Genomic DNA, 14,236 nt, shown 5'->3' with positions numbered 1-14,236 from the left:
GATGATTGGGAGTCTCATGTGAAGCAGGTCAGGATGGTATTCCAGATCCTTCGTGATAATGCTTTATTTGTGAAGGGGTCTAAGTGCCTATTTGGAGTTCAGAAGGTCTCTTTTTTGGGTTTTATTTTTTCTCCCTCGTCTATAGAAATGGACACTGTTAAGGTCCAAGCCATTCATGACTGGATTCAACCCACATCTGTGAAGAGTCTTCAGAAATTTTTGGGCTTTGCTAATTTTTATCGCCGTTTCATTGCCAACTTTTTCAGTGTGGTTAAGCCCCTGACCGATTTGACAAAGAAAGGCGCTGATGTGACGAATTGGTCCTCTGTGGCTGTTGAGGCCTTTCAGGAGCTTAAATGCCGATTTACTTCTGCCCTTGTGTTGCGTCAGCCTGATGTTTCTCTTCCTTTTCAGGTTGAGGTTGACGCTTCTGAGATTGGGGCAGGGGCCGTTTTGTCTCAGAGGAGTTCTGATGGTTCTTTGATGAAACCGTGTGCCTTTTTTTCCAGAAAGTTTTCGCCTGCGGAGCGCAATTATGATGTCGGCAATTGGGAAATGTTGGCCATGAAGTGGGCATTTGAGTAGTGGCGACATTGGCTTGAGGGAGCTAAGCACCGGGTTGTGGTCTTGACCGATCATAAGAATCTGATTTACCTCGAGTCGGCCAAGCGGTTGAACCCTAGACAGGCTCGATGGTCCCTGTTTTTCTCCCGTTTTGATTTTGTGGTCTCGTATCTTCCGGGATCTAAGAATGTTAAGGCTGATGCCCTCTCTAGGAGTTTTTTGCCTGATTCTCCTGGAGTCCTTGAGCCGGTTGGCATTCTTAAGGAAGGGGTGATTCTTTCTGCCATCTCCCCTGATTTACGGCGGGTGCTTCAGGAATTTCAGGCTGATAAACCTGACCGCTGTCCTGTGGGGAAGCTGTTTGTTCCTGATAGATGGACAAGTAAGGTAATTCTGAGGTTCATTGTTCGGTGTTGGCTGGTCATCCTGGGATTTTTGGTACCAGAGATTTGGTTGCTAGGTCCTTTTGGTGGCCTTCCTTGTCGCGGGATGTGCGTTCTTTTGTGCAGTCCTGTGGGACTTGTGCCCGGGCCAAGCCTTGCTGTTCCCGCGCTAGTGGGTTGCTTTTGCCTTCGCCGGTCCCTGAGAGGCCCTGGACGCATATTTCCATGGATTTTATGTTGGATCTTCCTGTTTCCCAGAAGATGTCTGTTATCTGGGTGGTTTGTGATCGGTTCTCTAAAATGGTCCATTTGGTACCTTTGCCTAAATTGCCTTCCTCCTCTGACTTGGTTCCATTGTTTTTTCAGCATGTGGTTCGTTTGCATGGCATTCCGGAGAATATTGTGTCTGACAGAGGTTCCCAGTTTGTTTCTAGGTTTTGGCAGGCCTTTTGTGCTAGGATGGGCATTGATTTGTCTTTTTCTTCGGCATTTCATCCTCAGACAAATGGCCAAACTGAACGAACTAATCAGACCTTGGAAACCTATTTGAGATGCTTTGTGTCTGCTGACCAGGATAATTGGGTGCCTTTCTTGGCCGAGTTTGCCCTTAATAATCGGGCTAGTTCGGCTACTTTGGTTTTGCCTTTCTTTTGTAATTTTGGTTTTCATCCTCGTTTTTCTTCAGGGCAAGTTGAGCCGTCTGATTGTCCTGGTGTGGATTCTGTAATGGACAGTTTACAGCAGATTTGGACTCATGTGGTAGACAATTTGACGTTGTCTCAGGAAAAGGCTCAACGTTTTGCTAACCGTCGTCGGTGTGTTGGTCCCTGGCTTCGGGTGGGGGATTTAGTCTGGTTATCGTCTCATCATGTTCCTATGAAGGTTTCTTCCCCTAAGTTCAAGCCTCGGTTTATTGGTCCTTATAAGATTTCTGAGATTATCAATCCGGTATCTTTTCATTTGGCCCTTCCAGCCTCTTTTGCCATCCATAATGTTTTCCATAGATCTTTGTTGCGGAGATATGTGGTGCCCGTTGTTCCCTCTGTTGATCCTCCTGCCCCGGTGTTGGTTGATGGGGAGTTGGAATATGTGGTGGAGAAAATTTTGGATTCTCGTTTTTCGAGGCGGAGGCTTCAGTATCTTTTCAAGTGGAAGGGTTATGGCCAGGAGGATAATTCTTGGGTTGTTGTCTCCGATGTCCATGCCGCCGATTTGGTTCTTGCTTTTCACTTGGCTCGTCCTGATCGGCCTGGGGGCTCTGGTGAGGGTTCGGTGACCCCTCCTCAAGGGGGGGGTACTGTTGTGAATTCCGCTCTTGGGGTCCCTCCGGTGCTTGTAAGTGGCATTTTTGCGAGTTCTGCTCTTGGGCTCCCTCCGGTGGTTTTAAGTGGTACTGCTGCTCCTTGGATTTAGTAGTCAGCAGCTGCTTCCACTGATTGTCTTTCTGGCTCGACTATTTAGCCTGGTTCTATCCTTCAGCCTGTGCCAGTTGTCAATGGTTCCTGGTTGGATTCACATCTCTGCTTGGATTTCCCTTTCCCTGATATTCTGACCAGTTCAGCAAATATAAGTCCTTGTTTTGTTCTTTTTCCGTCCACTTGTTGTGGACTTAATCTTTCTGTACTTTCTATGTTTTTTCTAGTCCAGCTTGTCAGTATGGATTTATTCAGTTAAGCTGGAAGCTCTGGGAAGCAGATTTACCCTCCGCACCTTTAGTCAGGTGTGGAGATTTTTGTAAACTCTGTGGTGGATTTTTCTAGTTTTTAATACTGACCTCACAGTATTCTTTCCTGTTCTATTTATCTAGTTAGACTGGCCTCCTTTGCTACATCCTGGTTTCATTCTGCGTATGTCATTTCCCTCTCCACTCACAGTCAATATTTGCGGGGGGCTGTCCTATCCTTTGGGGATTTTCTCTGAGGCAAGATAGCTTTCCTGTTTCTATCTTTAGGGGTAGTTAGTCCTCCGGCTGTGACGAGGTGTCTAGGGAGTGACAGGAACATCCCACGGCTACTTCTAGTGTTGTGTTAAGCTCAGGAACTGCGGTCAGTACAGGTACCACCTCCTCCAGAGCACGTCCCATGTTGCTCCTAAACCACCAGCTCATAACAGCCTTTCATTACAGCACACCTTTCATTACAGCACGCCTTTCATTACAGCAAACCTTTCACTACAGCACGCCTTTCATTACAACACACCTTGCATTAGAGCACGCCTTTCATTACAGCACACCTTTCATTACAGCACGCCTTTCATTGCAGCACACCTTTCATTACAGCATACCTTTCATTAGAGCACACCTTCCATTACAGCACACCTTTCATTACAGCATGCCTTTCATTACAGCATGCCTTTCATTACAGCACACCTTCCATTACAGCACTCCTTTCATTAGAGCACACCTTTCATTACAGCACACGTTTAATTACAGCACACCTTTCATTACAGCACACCTTTCATGACAGCACGCCTTTCATTACAGCATGCCTTTCATTACAGCACGCCTTTCATTACAGCACACCTTTCATCACAGCACACCTTTCATTACAGCAAACCTTTCATTACAGCACACCTTTCATTACAACACACCTTGCATTAGAGCACGCCTTTCATTACAGCACACCTTTCATTACAGCACGCCTTTCATTACAGCATGCCTTTCATTACAGCACACCTTCCATTACAGCACTCCTTTCATTAGAGCACACCTTTCATTACAGCACACCTTTCATGACAGCACACCTTTCATGACAGCACGCCTTTCATTACAGCATGCCTTTCATTACAGCACGCCTTTCATTACAGCACGCCTTTCATTACAGCACGCCTTTCATTACAGCACTCTATTCATAACAGCACACCTTTCATTCGAGCACTTCTTTCATTACAGCACTCCTTTCACTACAGCACTCTATTCATTACAGCATTCTATTCATTACGGCACTCTATTCATTAGAGTACTCCTTTTTGTGAAAGGAGTATGTATCTTACTAGTCATTAACAATTCATAATAATCATGGGGAAGCCTCATGTGGCTACACATTTGTCTACCAATAAACTTCAGAAGAAATGTGGCATAACATGAAGCCCCAGTAATCCATAGTCACAATTAATTCTATAACCTGTGATCACTCCCAAAAGGCTATCAGAGGGGGTCTGTGAGGAGTATTTTTTTCTTTTAGGAGACCATCTCTTTATTGTTGTGTTTTTCAAAATACTGTAAACTATTTTTGTTTCTTTTTCAGCAAATGCTTGTGGATATCAAGACTTCTTTAATAACTGTCCAGACTTTAAAAATAATTGTGTCACTGACAAATCTTTGATTGGCAGCTGCCCTGCTACCTGTCAGTGCACAAAAGGAGAGATAAAATAAGTGCCCCTCTGCTCTTCAGTATCCCCATCCAAGCAGATTGTGTCCCTACGAGTTCAGATGATTTATCTTTTATTTTACTATTACACTATTTGCATATTTTAATAGCGGTTATTTAAAACACCACTCCAGCATTTTTTAGGGTTTTTTTCACCACTGAAGTGGTGCTTTTTATGTAAGCTACCTTCCCCCTCTCTTATATTCACCCTCTGGTACCCTCCGGCATCTTCACCATTTTTCGGCACTGCTCAGGTCTTGCGGGCCCATCTTGTGTGCTCAGCGTCAGACTGGCCGTAAGTCAGAAGCTTCATCACAAGCTCTCAATGCAAGTCTGTGGGAGGCAGAACGAGGTTCTCCTAAATTTACATTGATTAGTGACCTCTGGCACTCCCCATGAAACACTGGAGCAGCCGGGCATGTCACAAACTGCAGGGGACGGAGTGGAGCAGCGGCAAAAACAGATGAAAATGCTGGAAAGTGAGTATTAGACAGGGGACAGGGACTAGGATTTTAAGCACCACTGACGCAATGAAATAAATACAAAAAAAACAATGCTTGAGTGGTGCTTTAGCATTTTACCCTAAGGACAACTATGTTATGATTCCCATATGATTTTCATGATGTGTGTAACCAAAATGGAGAAATAAAACTAATATTTTAATCAATCTCTGCTGTTTTTTTGTCTCATTTTTTGGGTAGTATGGCCTCATTCAAGGATGCACCCTAGATTTTGTATAAAGGACGCCCACGTACTTGCACAAATATGGACGCAATTGCTAGAAAGAAAATGTTCAGTTACCATATAATAACTTATGCTGACCCCATAGACAATGCTAAAAATGTCAATAATGTGCAGAAATTAAAACGGCCTGGAGTACAGGAGAGGTTGTGCAGATCTTTATGTATTCTATACGTAATATACCATGTTAATGTACAGTGGCATCATCAAAAATTGCCACTATATTATTGTACTTGAATGCAATACATATAAAAAAACAGAAGGTATAAGGCTAAAGTTTCTCCTTGTGGAGAATGCCAAGTCAGTGAAAGGAGACTTATAGGCCATGAAATATTCATCTGGCAATTATGCAAGTAGACACTTCAGTGTGAAAAAGAATTGGAACTCTAGCGCCACGTATTGGAAGTAGTAATTTCTTAGAACCTCTATCAGAGTTTTCTCACTCAGCCAAATGAGTTCTCTCCCGCGTTGCGCTAATGAGGGGAAAGGGAAAGAGGTAACGATACACATATAAGATACCTTATATATAAAACATTTAAGAGGAAGGAGGGAAAGAAAAGGAAAGGGAAAGGCAAGGAAAGAAAAGGGAAAGAAAGAACATTCGTAAAGCAGGAGGAGAGAGAAGCATATAGATAAATACTCATTTTTTAATAATGTAAAATAATGTTTGTTGATTTCTGATATTAGGCGCAGATTTCATGACGTTTCATTTTTAAGCGCAGAATCAAAGCTTTTTCATTCTAATAAAATGAGTTCAAACTCTGCTTCATATCTGCCAAAAAATAGAATAAAGTAAGGAGGAAAAGGATTAAAAGAAACACAGCGAACACGCAATAATCAAGGAAGATTGTTATTGCATTGTGTGTTGCGAAACCTGCAGAAGAAAAGCAGCAGAAAGAATGCAGCATTTATGCAACCTTTGAACAGTTTTAATGCATTTTTTATAAATTTAAGACAGAAAAAATATCAATCACGTCATTTACAGATTCCCTTAAAGGGACACCAAATAGGTTCATGTTATTTGCTGATTTGTTATGTTTATTTTTTAAACAAAACACATTAAAAATTACATTATTTTTTAAATTATAAAGTGTTTTTTTCATTATTATTTTTTTAATAAATTTTATAGAATGAAAAAAGCTTGTATTTCCCCTCTAGAATTCTAATACATAGATTGAACATAGCAGTACATTTCTATCATTATAATCAGCCTGTAGTTAGAACCTGTAATATTACTATTATTTATATTATTATAATTATTATTATTATTATTTATTATTATAGCGCCATTTATTCAATGGTGCTTTACATGTGAGGAGGGTTATACATAATAAAAACAAGTATAGTAATCTTAAACAATACAAGTCATAACTGGTACAGGAGGAGAGAGGACCCTGCCTGCGAAGGCTCACAATCTACAAGGGATGGGTGAGAATACAGTAGGCGAGGGTAGAGCTGGTCATGGAGCGGTTTGGTCGATCGATGGTTACTGCAGGTTGTAGGCTTGTTGGAAGACGTGGGTCTTCAGGCTCTTTTTGAAGGTTTCGATGGTAGGCGAGAGTCTGATGTGTTGTGGTAGAGGGTTCCAGAGTAGCGGTGATGCGCGAGAGAAATCTTGTATGCGATTGTGGGACGAGGAGATAAGAGGGGAATAGAGAAGGAAATCTTGTGAGGATTGGAGGTTGGGTGCAGGAAAGTACTGGGAGACGAGGTCACAGATGTATGGAGGAGACAGGTTGTGGATGGCTTTGTATGTCATGGTTAGGGTTTTGTACTGGAGTCTCTGGGCAATGGGGAGCCAGTGAAGGGATTGACAGAGGGGAGAAGCTGGGGAATAGCGGGGTACAGCTGGAGCAGCAGAGTTTAGAATAGATTGGAGGGGTGCAAGAGTGTTCGAGGGGAGGCCACAGAGCAGGAGGTTGCAGTAGTCAAGGCGAGATGATGAGGGCATGGACTAGGGTTTTTGGCGACGCGACCAATCACAGCAAGCCATGACGTAATTTTCAGGTCCTGAATGCAGAATTAGGCATTCAGGACCTGAAATTATGTCACGGCTTGCTGTGATTGGTCGCGTCGCGGTCACATGGGCGGCACGCAACCAATCACAAGCCGTGACGTAATTTTAAAATGCGCGCGTTTCCTGCCTCCCGTGACGTCACAGCTTGTGATTGGTCGCGTCGCCCATGTGACCGCGACGCGACCAATCACAAGCCGGAACGTAATTTCAAAATCCTGAATGCCTAGAATTAGGCATTCAGGACCTGAAAATTACGTCACGGCTTGCTGTGATTGGTCGCGTCGCGGCCACATGGGCGGCACGCGACCAATCACAAGCCGTGACGTCACGGGAGGCAGGAAACGTGTGCATTTTAAGCAAAGAACGCTGCCGGTTCCCTCGGTGAGGTCCAGGCAGCGTCGGAGAGGTGAGTATAGCAATATTTTTTATTTTAATTCTTTATTTTACACATTAATGTTGTTTCGATACCGATACCCGATACCACAAAAGTATCGGATCTCGGTATCGGAATTCCGATACCCGCAAGTATCGGCCGATACCCGATACTTGCGGTATCGGAATGCTCAACACTAGTAAGGAACTTATATCTGTGAGAGGGAGGAGGGATTCAGAGAATGAGTGTAGGTCAAGGTGTTTAAGATTTCTGCGAGGGTGTGAAAGTTTGTGGGGTGGAGATTGTAGACATGGAGTGGAGAGGGAAGAGAATGTGAGAAGGTTGTGGTCAGAGAGAGGAAGAGGTGAGTTAGAGAGGTTAGATAGGGAGCAGAGGCTGGTGAAGATGAGGTCCATTGTGTGGCCATCTTTGTGGGTGGCTGTAGAAGACCATTGAGTGAGGCCGAAGGAGTAATACAGATCAAGTGCACAACATTCTGCCAGTGACATCACTAGAGCTTGTGCCTCAGCAGCTTATGATTTTTAATGCTTTTAATTTTCTACATTCCTATCCAAAAGAAAAGGTTTTTACACCTCATACTGAAGTATAGCAATGTCTAAGGTAATTTACTCTTCATCAGTCCTCCAAATGGCCTTCTTTCAACATATTTTTAGCAGCCAATATCCACATACTTCTTCATACTTGACCATTCACCCCTCATTTAAACCTTGCACTGCTGACACACAGCAGATTAAGGTGAAGGGATTTCAGCTCATAATGAGCTGCTGTTCTGCTGATGTGCTCCTGCTGGGATCATTTTTTATTTGATTACCTATCAATTCTCCTAATTTTCTCCTGGGTGTCTGCAGCAACAGTGGATATTAAGGAAGAGCGAGCATGCTCTCCACTGCTTGATACTCTTTCGAGAATTGCAGATGTTTGAGCCCCACAAATCCCTGCCCCATATCCTCCATCTCCAAATTTTCATCTAGGAGCACATCGTCCATACCTGTCACATGCTGGAAGCACTGCAGCACTGCCTTGGTGATGCCGTAACAGGCTTTGCTCAAACTCAAACAGCACACTGCTGCAGAATTGTTGAAAGGTATAACAGACCAAACAGATCTGTGACTTTTGCAACTGAACCTACAACCAGGCATGATCATGTTTGATAATGGCCATAACCTGGTGGTGGCTTTGAAAGTTGGCAACCTCGCACAGGTACCATGCCTGGACCACGTGCTAAACTTAGTGGTTCAGCTATTTCTGAAAAACTACCCAGATTTGCCTGAGCCATTTATGAATTTATGTTGCATGTGTGCTTACAGTATATCCACTAGTCAGCTACAGCTGTGCCAGTCTGGCAGTGCTGCAGCAGACCTTTCAGGTGCCAGCACGCCGACTGGTTTACATCTTTACCACATGCTGAAACTCTACTGTTGGCAAGGCTTTGTGAGCAGCAGATCATAGTAATTGAATGTCGCCTACATCATCGTGCCGGTATTCCTTTCAGCCTCTGCACATTTTAACCAACAAGTGGGTATGGATGTCTGACATCTGTGAGGTTCCCCAAAACTCTGAGGAAACAACGAAGATAGTGAGCAGCACTGATGTAAAAATCAGCATAGCCATCCCGATTCTGTGTCTACTCAAACGCTCGCTGCTCACAATTAAAGTGGAAGGTTTGCATGTAGAAACAGTGGAGATGGAGGAAGAGAGTACACAGGGTGATAATACCCAGCCCAGCCTCATCCCATTTTCTCAGCATGGATTGGGTAACAATGGGGTGGAGGCTGAGGATGAACAGAAGATGGTTGCCTGCGGTCTTCGGTAAAGAGCTTACTACCCAAACCAGCTTAATTTTTACAGGGTCATCAGGCAACCTTCACTCAAAATCTTTATAGGGTAATTTCAAAGCTTTTGCTCTATATTTTTATAGAGTCATCATGCGGCCCTTAATTAACATTTTTACACAGGTATTAGGCAGCCCTCACTCAAAATTTTTAGAGGGTCAGTATGCGAACCTAGTTCATAATTTTCCAGGGTGTGTCTGATGACGTCCTTCACAATTTTTATAGGATGTGTATGAGGCCTTCCTCTACAGTTCTCATATAAATTGCATGAGTAAATGTTTTCCAGCCCTTACATTTAGTGCGTTGACTTTACCAGTCTAGGTCGAGTCCCGATCCTTAAAAATGGGAAAAAATGTTTTCTGAGGCCATCGTCTATGTGTCTACCAGGTTATATTGCAGTTCCTTCTTCAATTTTTGGTCTGCCTTTGCACTTAGTGCATATCCTTTATGAGTAATGGAGTCCCACTACCTAACAATTTTAATAGAATGTATATGAGGCCCTCCTTTTTGTTTAATACAAGGTGTCTGGAATCCCTTGACTTTTTGTCAGTTCTTGCATTGACAGTAAAGGCTTTGCAAGTTTCAGAGTCCCGCCTTCATAAATTGAACATCATGTTTCTGACCATGTCACACACATCGCATGCGTAGATAAAGTAGAAAAATGGTAATATTCCATTTACCGGTGACTACCAGTGGGTATAGTTTATTGCACCCTCTACTATGTCATCTACTTAAAAACAAAACAAAAACAAGATTGAAAAAATCCAGACTAAAAAAAATGTAGTGTATATATCCAAAGTAAAATAGACAATATTTTATTAGTAGATCAAAACAAAACAATAAAGAAATAAATAAAAATAGATGCCTTGTGTCAAAAAAGAGATGCAGCGGAAAAATCTATATTTTAGAAAGAAAGCAATTTATTATGAAAATACACTCACGATATTAATAAGCATAAAAACTAAATCTACAGTATATATATTAGAGGCATCGTGATTACTCGCTAATCCCGTTCCCTGCACAGTAGCTCTGCCTCACACCACATCACCACACACAATCCTGCCCCCAACACATCACCACACATAATCCTGCCCCCCAACACATCACCACACACAATCCCGCCCCCCACCCTATTACCCACATATTCCCGCCCCCCACCCCATTACCACACATAATCCCGCCCCTCTCCACATCACCACACATAATCCCGCCACCCACCCTATTACCACACATAGTCCCGCCCACACCACATCAACACACACAATCCCACCCCATCACCACACACAATCCCGCCCCCCCACCCCATCACCACACACAATCCCGCCCCCCCACCTCATCACCACACACAATCCCACCCCATTACCACACATAATCCCACCCCATTACCACACACAATCCCGCCCCACCACCCCATAATGACACACAATCCCGCCCCCCACCCCATCACCACCCGTAAGAACAACCCCCACTACATCACCAACCGTAATCCTGCCCCCTTACCACATCACCACCCATAATCCCTCCCCCCCACCGCATCACCACCTGTAATCCTGCCCCCCACCCAATCACCATACATAATTACGCCGCTCACCACATCACCACACATACTGTAATCCCGCCCCCCACCCCGTTACCACACATAATCCAACCCACTTCACATCAACACACACAATCCCACCCCATCACCACACACAATCCCGCCCCCCCACCCCATCACCACACACAATCCCGCCCCCCCACCCCATCACCACACACAATCCCGCTCCCCCATCCCATCACCACACACAATCCCACCTCCCCACCCCATCACCACAAACAATCCCGCCCCCACCCCATCACCACTCACAATCCCACCCCATTACCACTCATAATCCCACCCCATTACCACACACAATACCACCCCCCCACCCCATCACCACCCGTAATCCCGCCCTCCACCACATCACCACCTGTAATCCCACCCCCCACCACATCACCACCAGTAATCCTGCCCCCCCCACCCCATCACCACCCGTAATCCCGCCCCCCCACATAACAACCGTAATGCCGCCCCCCACCCAATCACCACCCATAATACCACCCCCCCACCCATCACCACCCGTAATCCCGCCCCTCCACCCCATCACCACCCATAATACCACCCCCCCACCCCATCACCACCTGTAATCTTGCCCCCCACCACATCACCACCCGTAATCTCGCACCCCCACCCCATCACCACCCATAATGAAAAACCCCACCCCATCACCACCCATAATCCTGCCCCCCACCACATCACCACCCGTAAACCCGCCCCCTCACCCCATCACCACCCGTAATCCCACCCCCCACCACATCACCACCCGTAATCCCGCCCCCCACCACATCACCACCCGAAATCCCGCCCCCCACCCCATCACCACGCATAATCCCGCCCCTCACCATATTACCACACAATCCCGCCCTCCCACAATACCACAGATAATCCCGCCCCCCACCCCATCACCACCCGTAATCCCACCCCCCACCACATCACCACCAGTAATCCCGCCCCCCCACCCCATCACCACCCGTAATCCTGCCCCCCCACATAACCACCCATAATCCCGCCCCCCACCCCATCACCACCCGTAATCCCGCCCCTCCACCACATCACCACCCGTAATACTGCCCCCCCACCCCATTACCACCCGTAAGCTCGCCCCCCACCCATCACCACCCGTAATAAAACCCCCCACCCCATCACCACCCGTAATAATCACCACCCGTAAGAATGCCCCCCCACCACATCACCACCCGTAATCCCGCCCCCCCACCGCATCACCACCCGTAATCTCGTCCTCCACCCCATCACCACCAGTAATCATGCACCCCCACCACATCACCACCCATAATAAAAAACCCCACCCCATCACCACCCGTAATAATCACCACCCGTAAGAACGACCCCCCACCACATCACCACCCGTAATCCCACCCCCCACCACATCACCACCAGTAATCCCGCCCCCCACCCCATCACCACCCGTAATCCTGCCCCCCCACATAACCACCCATAATCCCGCCCCCCACCCCATCACCACCCATAATCCTGCCCCTCCACCCCATCACCACCCATAATCCCGCCCCTCCACCCCATCACCACCCATAATACCGCCCCCCCACCCCATTACCACCCCTAAGCTCGCCCCCCACCCATCACCACCCGTAATAAAACCCCCCACCCCATCACCACCCGTAATAATCACCACCCGTAAGAACGCCCCCCCACCACATCACCACCCGTAATCTCACCCCCCACCACATCACCACCAGTAATCCCGCCCCCCACCCCATCACCACCCGTAATCTCGCCCCCCACATAACCACCCATAATCCCGCCCCCCACCCCATCACCACCCATAATCCTGCCCCTCCACCCCATCACCACCCATAATACCGACCCCCCACCCCATCACCACCCGTAAGCTCGCCCCCACCCATCACCACCCGTAATAAAAAACCCCACCCCATCACCACCCGTAATCCCGCCCCCCCACCCCATCACCACCCATAATCTCACCCCCCACCTCATCACCACTCGTAAGAACGCCCCCCCACCCCATTTCCACCCGTAAACCCGCCCCCTCACCCCATCACCACCCATAATCCCACCCCCACCACATCACCACCCGTAATCCCACCCTCCACCACATCACCACCCGAAATCCCGCCCCCCACCACATCACCACGCATAATCCCGCTTCTCACCACATTACCACACAATCCTGCCCCCCCACACATTACCACAGATAATCCTGCCCCCACCACATCACCACGCCTAATCCCGCCCCTCCACCACATCACCACGCATAATCCCACCCCCACCACATCACCACAGATAATCCTGCCCCCACCACATTACCATATATAATCCCGCCCCCCACCACATTACGACGCATAATCCCATTCCCCCACCACATCACCACGCATAATCCCGCCCCCCCACCACATTACCACACTTAATCCCGCTCTCTCACCACATTACCACACATAATCCCGCCCCCCACCACATCACCATACATAATCCCGCCTCCCACCACATTACCACACATAAGAACGCCTCCACCACATTACCACACATCATCCCGCCCCACCACACCACCACAGGTAATCCCGCCCCCCCACCACATTACCACACATAATCTCGCCCCTCCCCACATCACCACGCATAATCCTGCCCCCCCACCACATTACCACACAATCCTGTCCCCCTCCACATTACCACACATAATCCTGCCCCCCATCACATTACCACGCATAATCACGCCCCCCACCACATTACCACAGATAATCCTGCCCCTCACCATATTACCACACATAATCCCGCCCCCACCACATTACCACACATAATTCCACCCCCCACCACATTACCACACATAATCCCGCCCCCCCCACCACATTACCACACATAATCCCACCCCCTCACAACATTACCACACATAATCCCGCCCCCCACCACAATACCACACATAATCCGCCCCACCACATCACAACACATAATCCCGCCCCCCCACCACATTACCACACATAATCCCGCCCCCCCACCACATTACCACAAATAACCCCGCCCCCCACCACATCACCACACATAATCCCGCCCCCCGCAACATTACCACACAATCCCGCCCCCCCACACATTACCACAGATAATCCTGCCCCCACCACATCACCATGCCTAATCCCGCCCCTCCACCACATCACCACGCATAATCCCACCCCATCACATCACCACAGATAATCCTGCCCCCACCACATTACCACATATAATCCTGCCCCCCACCATATTTAGACGCATAAACCCATTCCCCCACCACATCACCACGCATAATCCCGCCCCCCACCACATTACCACACATAATCCCGCTCTCCCACCACATTACCACACATAATCCCACCCCCTCCACATCACCATACAT

At 47.2% G+C, this 14,236-nt stretch overlaps 1 protein-coding gene across 1 annotated transcript in view; it reads left to right on the top strand.

Annotated features, from left to right (window-relative positions):
• The window catches only part of LOC143810214 (cysteine-rich venom protein-like), a 46,941-nt gene extending 41,964 nt beyond the window's left edge, over window positions 1-4,977 (top strand). Inside the window, exon 7 of the mRNA XM_077293087.1 lies at window positions 4,193-4,977. The gene's annotated coding sequence lies outside the window, so the exon portion shown is untranslated. The remainder of the gene's footprint in view (window positions 1-4,192) is intronic.
• Window positions 4,978-14,236: the final 9,259 nt, after the last annotated feature.

This window comes from Ranitomeya variabilis, chromosome 2 (assembly GCF_051348905.1).
Source record: "Ranitomeya variabilis isolate aRanVar5 chromosome 2, aRanVar5.hap1, whole genome shotgun sequence".
Classification (NCBI taxonomy): Eukaryota; Metazoa; Chordata; class Amphibia; order Anura; family Dendrobatidae; genus Ranitomeya; species Ranitomeya variabilis.
The sequence above is the reverse complement of the archived record's forward strand: the minus strand, read 5'-3'. Positions and strand labels throughout refer to the sequence as shown.